The sequence below is a fragment of the Trachypithecus francoisi genome, unplaced genomic scaffold, assembly GCF_009764315.1.
Source record: "Trachypithecus francoisi isolate TF-2019V2 unplaced genomic scaffold, Tfra_2.0 Lachesis_group2, whole genome shotgun sequence".
Lineage (NCBI taxonomy): Eukaryota > Metazoa > Chordata > Mammalia > Primates > Cercopithecidae > Trachypithecus > Trachypithecus francoisi.
In genome coordinates this window covers 159,920,908-159,926,823 of record NW_022681465.1, presented here as the reverse complement: position 1 = coordinate 159,926,823, position 5,916 = coordinate 159,920,908, and the positions used below count along the sequence as shown (strand labels likewise).

Here is a 5,916-nt window from a genome sequence, read left to right as displayed (position 1 = left end):
CTACGGGTAGAAAGCAAGAGAGAACACATTGCAGGACCGAAGTAGGGGTTGCCAGAGCCCATGAGAACTGGTCACTGCAACAGTGGCTGGAGTAAGTGGTGGGCTGAGAGGATTGGGGGTTGAGTGTGGTGCAAGAGAGGTGTCTAAATCCATATACAATTTGCACAGGGCACTTCAGGCTAGAAGGTGTGGATGGACCTGGGTAAAAAGCTCCAGTGTTGGATAGAAACTCAAGGGCATGTTGCATAACAAAACAAGGAGCATCGAACTTGGGGGAGAAGGCAGGCAGCACATCTTCTGGAACACTGTTGGCTTCTCCACTCTCCTCAAACATGGTTCTGTGCTGGGTTACTGATTAACCGTCTTCCCAGAGGCTCTAGAATCTGAATTGCAGTTCTGTCTACCCATTATCGTGTAGCACGAATGAATAGTTTCTGCATTTTCTCTCTTATTCTCAATGCCACTGATTCCAGTCATTTGTGGCCTTCTGAGGGCAAAAACTATAATTACCTGAATGCTTAGAGGTTTTCATGTGGTGGGGCAATAGCCCAAGTCACTTCCAGGGTTGAGCCAAGCATGTAGAAATCCAAGTCCTCTGTCTAAGCCTGTTGGATTCGTGTGTGGTTTGTTTCCTTTAGAGCCATGACTTTGGGAAGACTGACTGTGTAATCAGACCAAGGATCTCCTCCCCTCCGGGAGAGAGGTATACACAAACTGTAGCCACAGGGGCAGAGTTGGTGAGTGATGAGGTGTTCAGTTAATGTGTATAACAACTAGAAACCAGCATACTCACAGAAATATGAAGGACAAAGAAAAGGAGGTGGAGGAACAACCCAGATTTTCTTAAAAACCAGTTTCCTGCCACAGATCAAAGTAAAGGCAAAGATTTGCCATATCATCTTTTCCTATTCTTGGAAACTAGTTCTTATCTCTGTCAGGGTTCCCTGAACATTCTCATGGATTCCAGAAGGCTGTTGTTTGTCAAAGAGAATTATTCTGCTTAATACCTGGTCTAAGTGATGGTCAGTGAGGTGGGCACAAGATCCTATTCCCTGCCAGGTAGTAAATAGTACAATAGAACTTTCTTCTGAGTGTTTGTCTTTTGATTCTTTCCCTAAAGGGCTTTTAGGCTGATAGAGCCTTGATGCAACACACTGGCAACACCTTATGTTATATGCCATTGCTTTAAAAGCCCTTTGGAAAATAAAATCCCATGAGATTGACAGAGGATGCCCCGGATGACAGACACAGGTTTCTCAGCAGAAATCATGTTTTGGAGCTCTCAGGCAGACCCACTCCTGAAGGTGTCACCTCATCAAGAAGTACCCGGTCCCTAACCTCAGGGACAGGGTACTGCAAGAAGCCGCCAGAGACTCTGGGATATCATCTCTCTGTTGGGCCAGCCAGAGGACAGCAGCCAGGTCCCCGACTGGCTGTTTACCTGGGAATACATCTCATAAAAGACTTCTCATAGAGGAAGTGTGAGGATATACTCCACATTAAGGATAAGACTGCTAAATATTAATACACAGTGTTGTTGGTATTTCACATGGCTTGTCTACTGAAGAGATTTGAAACCTAATGCTCATGCAACCTTTGATTATGAGCAAAATAGTTCTGAAAATTCTAAATGTCCTCATAGAATTGGCCCCCCTATGCCAAACAATTGAGCACTAAAAAAGTAAAAGCCCCAGGAACAGCTATGGTCTGGAGCTCCCAGCGAGATCAACGCAGAAGGTGGGTGATTTCTGCATATCCAACTGAGGTACCGGCTCATCTCACTGGACTACTTAGACAGTGGGTGCAGCCCACAGATGGCAAGCTGAAGCAGGGTGGGGCGTCGCTTCACCCAGGAAGTGCAAGAGATCGGGGAACTCCCTCCCCTAGCCAAGAGAAGCCATGAGGGACTATGCCATGTGAAATGGTGCACTCTGGCCCAGATACTACGCTTTTGCCACAGTCTTTACAACCTGCAAACCAGGAGATTCCTTCTGGTGCCTATACCTCCAGGCCCTGGATTTCAAGCACAAAACAGGGTGGCCATTTGGGCAGACACCAAGCTAGCTGCAGGGTTTTTTTTTCATACCCCAGTGGTGCCTGGAACGCCAGTGAGGCAGAACCGTTCACTCCCCCAGAAAGGAGGGCTGAAGCCAGGGAGCCAGGTGGTCTTGCTCAGCGGATCCCACCCCCATGGAGTCCAGCAAGCTAAGATCCACTGACTTGAAATTCTCACTGCCAGCACAGCAGTCTGAAGTCAACCTGGGACGCCTGAGCTTGGTTGGGGGAGGGGCATCTGCCATTACTGAGGCTTGAATAGGCAGTTTTTCCCTCACAGTGTAAACAAAGCTCCTGGGACTGCAGTCCGGCAAAGCTACTGTAACCAGACTGCTTCTCTAGATTCCTCCTCTCTGGGCAAGGCATCTCTGAAAGAAAGGCAGCAGCCCTAGTCAGGGACTTATAGATAAAATTCCCATCTCCTTGGGACAGAGCACCTGGGGGAAGGGGCAGCAGTGGGTGCAGCTTCAGCAGACTTAAATGTTGTGCCTGCCAGTGCTGAAGAGAGCAGCGGATCTCCCAGCACAGTGCTTGAGCTCTGCTAAGGGACAGACAGCCTCCTCAAGTGGGTCCCTGACCCCCGGGCCTCCTAAATGTGAGACACCTCCCAACAGGGATCGACAGACACCTCATACAGGAGAGCTCTGGCTGGCATCTGGAGGGTGCCCCTCTGGGATGAAGCTTCCAGAGGTAGGAACAGGCAACAATATTTGCTGTTCTACAGCCTCTGCTGGTGATACCCAGGCAAACAAGGTCTGGAGTGGACCTCCAGCAAACTCTAGCAGTCCTGCAGCAGAGGGGCCTGACCATTAGAAGGAAAACTAGCAAACAGGAAGGAACAGCATCAACATCAACATCAAGAAAAAGGAGGCCCACACAAAAACCCCATCCGAAGGTCACCAACATCAAAAACCAAAGATAGATAAATGCACTAAGACGAGGAAAAACCAACACAAAAAGGCTGAAAATTCCAAAAACCAGAACGCCTCTTCTCCTCCAAAGGACCACAACTCCTCACCAGCAAGGGAACAAAACTAGACAGAGAATGAGTTTGACAACATGACAGAAGTAGGCTTCAGAAGGTGGATAATAACAAACTCCCACGAGCTAAAGGAGTATATTCTAACCCAGTGCAAGGAAGCTAAGAACCTTGAAAAAAGGTCAGAGGAATTACTAACTAGAATAACCAGTTTAGAGAAGAACATAAATGACCTGATGGAGCTGAAAAACACACACAATAACTTTGTGAAGCATACACAAGTATCAATAGCCAAATTGATCTAGCGGGAGAAAGGATATCAGAGACTGACGATCAGCTTAATGAAATAAAGCATGAAGACAAGATTAGAGAAAGAAGAATGAAAAGGAACGAACAAAGCCTCCAAGAAATATGGGACCATCTGAAAAGACCAAATCTACATCTGATTGGTGTACCTGAAAGTGACAGGGAGAATGGAACCAAGTTGGAAAACTCTTCAGGATACTATCCAGGAGCCTAGCAAGACAGGCCAACATTCAAATTCAGGAAATACAGAGAACACCACAAAGATACTCCTCAAGAAGAGCAACCCTAAGACACATTCACCAAGGTTGAAATGAAGGAAAAAAATGTTAAGGGCAGCCAGAGAGAAAGGTTGGGTTACCCACAAAGGCAAGCCTATCAGACTAACAGCAGATCTCTCAGCAGAAACCTTACAAACCAGAAGAGAATGGGGGCCAATATTCAACATTCTTAAAGAAAAGAATTTTCAAACCAGAATTTCATATCCAACCAAACTAAGCTTCATTAGTGAAGGAGAAATAAAATCCTTTCCAGACAGGCAAATGCTGAGAGATTTTGTCACCACCAGCCTGCCTTACAAGAGCTCCTGAACGAAGCACTAAATATGGAAAGGAAAAACCTGTACCAACCACTGCAAAAATACACCAAATTGTAAAGACCATTGACACTATGAAGAAACTGCATGATTTAATGGACAAAATAACCAGCTAGCATCATAATGACAGGATCAAATTCACACATAACAATATTAACCTTAAATGTAAACGGGCTAAATGCCCCCAATTAAAAGACACAGACAATTAAAAGCAAATTGGATAGAGTCAAGACCCATCAGTTTGCTATATTCAGGAGACTCATCTCACATGCAAAGACACACATAGGCTCAAAATGAAGGGATGGAGGAATATTTACCAAACAAATGGAAAGCAAAAAAGCAGGGATTGCATTCCTAGTCTCTCATAAAACAGACACTAAGCCAACAAAGATCAAAAAAGACAAAGAAGGGCATTACATAATGGTAAAGGGATCAATGCAACAAGAAGAGCTAACTGTCCTAAATATATATGCAACCAATACAGGAGCACCCAGATTCATAAAACAAGCTCTCAGAGACATACAAAGAGGCTTAGATTCCCACACAATAGTAGTGGGAGACTTTAACACCACATTGTCAATATTAGATTGAGACAGAAAATTAATAAGGATATTCAGGACTTGAACTCAGCTCTGGACCAAGCAGACCTAAAAGACATCTACAGAACTCTCCACCCCAAATCAACAGAATATACATTCTTATCAGCACCACATCACACTTATTCTAAAATTGACCACATAATTGGAAGTAAAACACACCTCAGCAAATGCAAAAGAACAGAAATAATAACAAACAGCTTCTCAGACCGTAGCACAATCAAATTAGAACTCAAATTAGAAACCAAATTTGCCCTTCCGGGGCGAAGCTTCCAGAGGAAGGATCAGGCAGCAATATTTGCTGTTCAGTAATATTTGCTCTTCTGCAATATTTGCTGTTCTGCAGCCTCTGCTGCTGATACCCAGGCAAACAGGGTCTGGAGTGGACCTCCAGCAAACTTCAACAGACCAGCAGCTGAGGCACCTGACTGTTAGAAGGAAAACTAATACACAGAAAGGAATAGCATCAACATCAATAAAAAGGACATCCACACCAAAACCCCATCTGTAGGGCATTAACATCAAAGACCAAAGGTAGATAAAATCACAAAGATTGGGAGAAACCAGAGCAGAAAAGCTGAAAATTCTAAAAACCGGAGCACCTCTCCTCCTCCAAAGGATCACAGCTCCTTGCCAGCAATGGAACAAAGCTAGAAAGAGAATGGCTTTGACGAGTTGACAGAAGTAGGCTTCAGAAGGTCGATAATAACAAACTTCTCCAAGCTAAAGGAGCATATTCTAACCTATCTCAAGGAAGCTAAAAACCTTGAAAAAGATTAGACGAATGGCTAACTAGAATAAACAGCATAGAGAAGATCTTAAATGACCCAATGGAGCTGAAAACCATGGCACAAGAACTTCGTGATGCATGCACAAGCTTCAGTAGCCGATTTGATCAAGTGGAAGAAAGGGTATCAGTGATTGAAGATCAAATTAATGAAATGAAGCAAGAAGAGAAGTTTAGAGAAAAAAGAGTAAAAAGAAACTAACAAAGCTTCCAAGAAATATGGGACTATGTGAAAAGACCAAATCTACATTTGATTGGTGTACCTGAAAGTGACAGGGAGAATGGAACCAAGTTGGAAAACACTCTTCAGGATATTATCCAGGAGAACTTCCCCAACCTAGCAAGGCAGGCCAACATTCAAATTCAGGAAATACAGAGAACACCACAAAGATACTCCTCTAGAAGAGCAACCCCAAGACACATAATTGTCAGATTCACCAAGGTTGAAATGAAGGAAAAAATGTTAAGGGCAGCCAGAGAGAAAGGTCGGGTTGCCCACAAAGGCAAGCCCATCAGACTAACAGTGGATCTCTCAGCAGAAACCCTACAAGCCAGAAGAGAGTAGGGGTCAATATTCAATGTTCTTAAAGAAAAGAATTTT

General features: G+C 44.3%; 1 long non-coding RNA gene across 8 annotated transcripts in view; it reads right to left on the bottom strand.

Moving 5' to 3' along the window:
- LOC117065895 overlaps positions 1–5,916 on the bottom strand; it is a 31,649-nt gene that overhangs the window by 11,786 nt on the left and 13,947 nt on the right. The window lies entirely within an intron of this gene.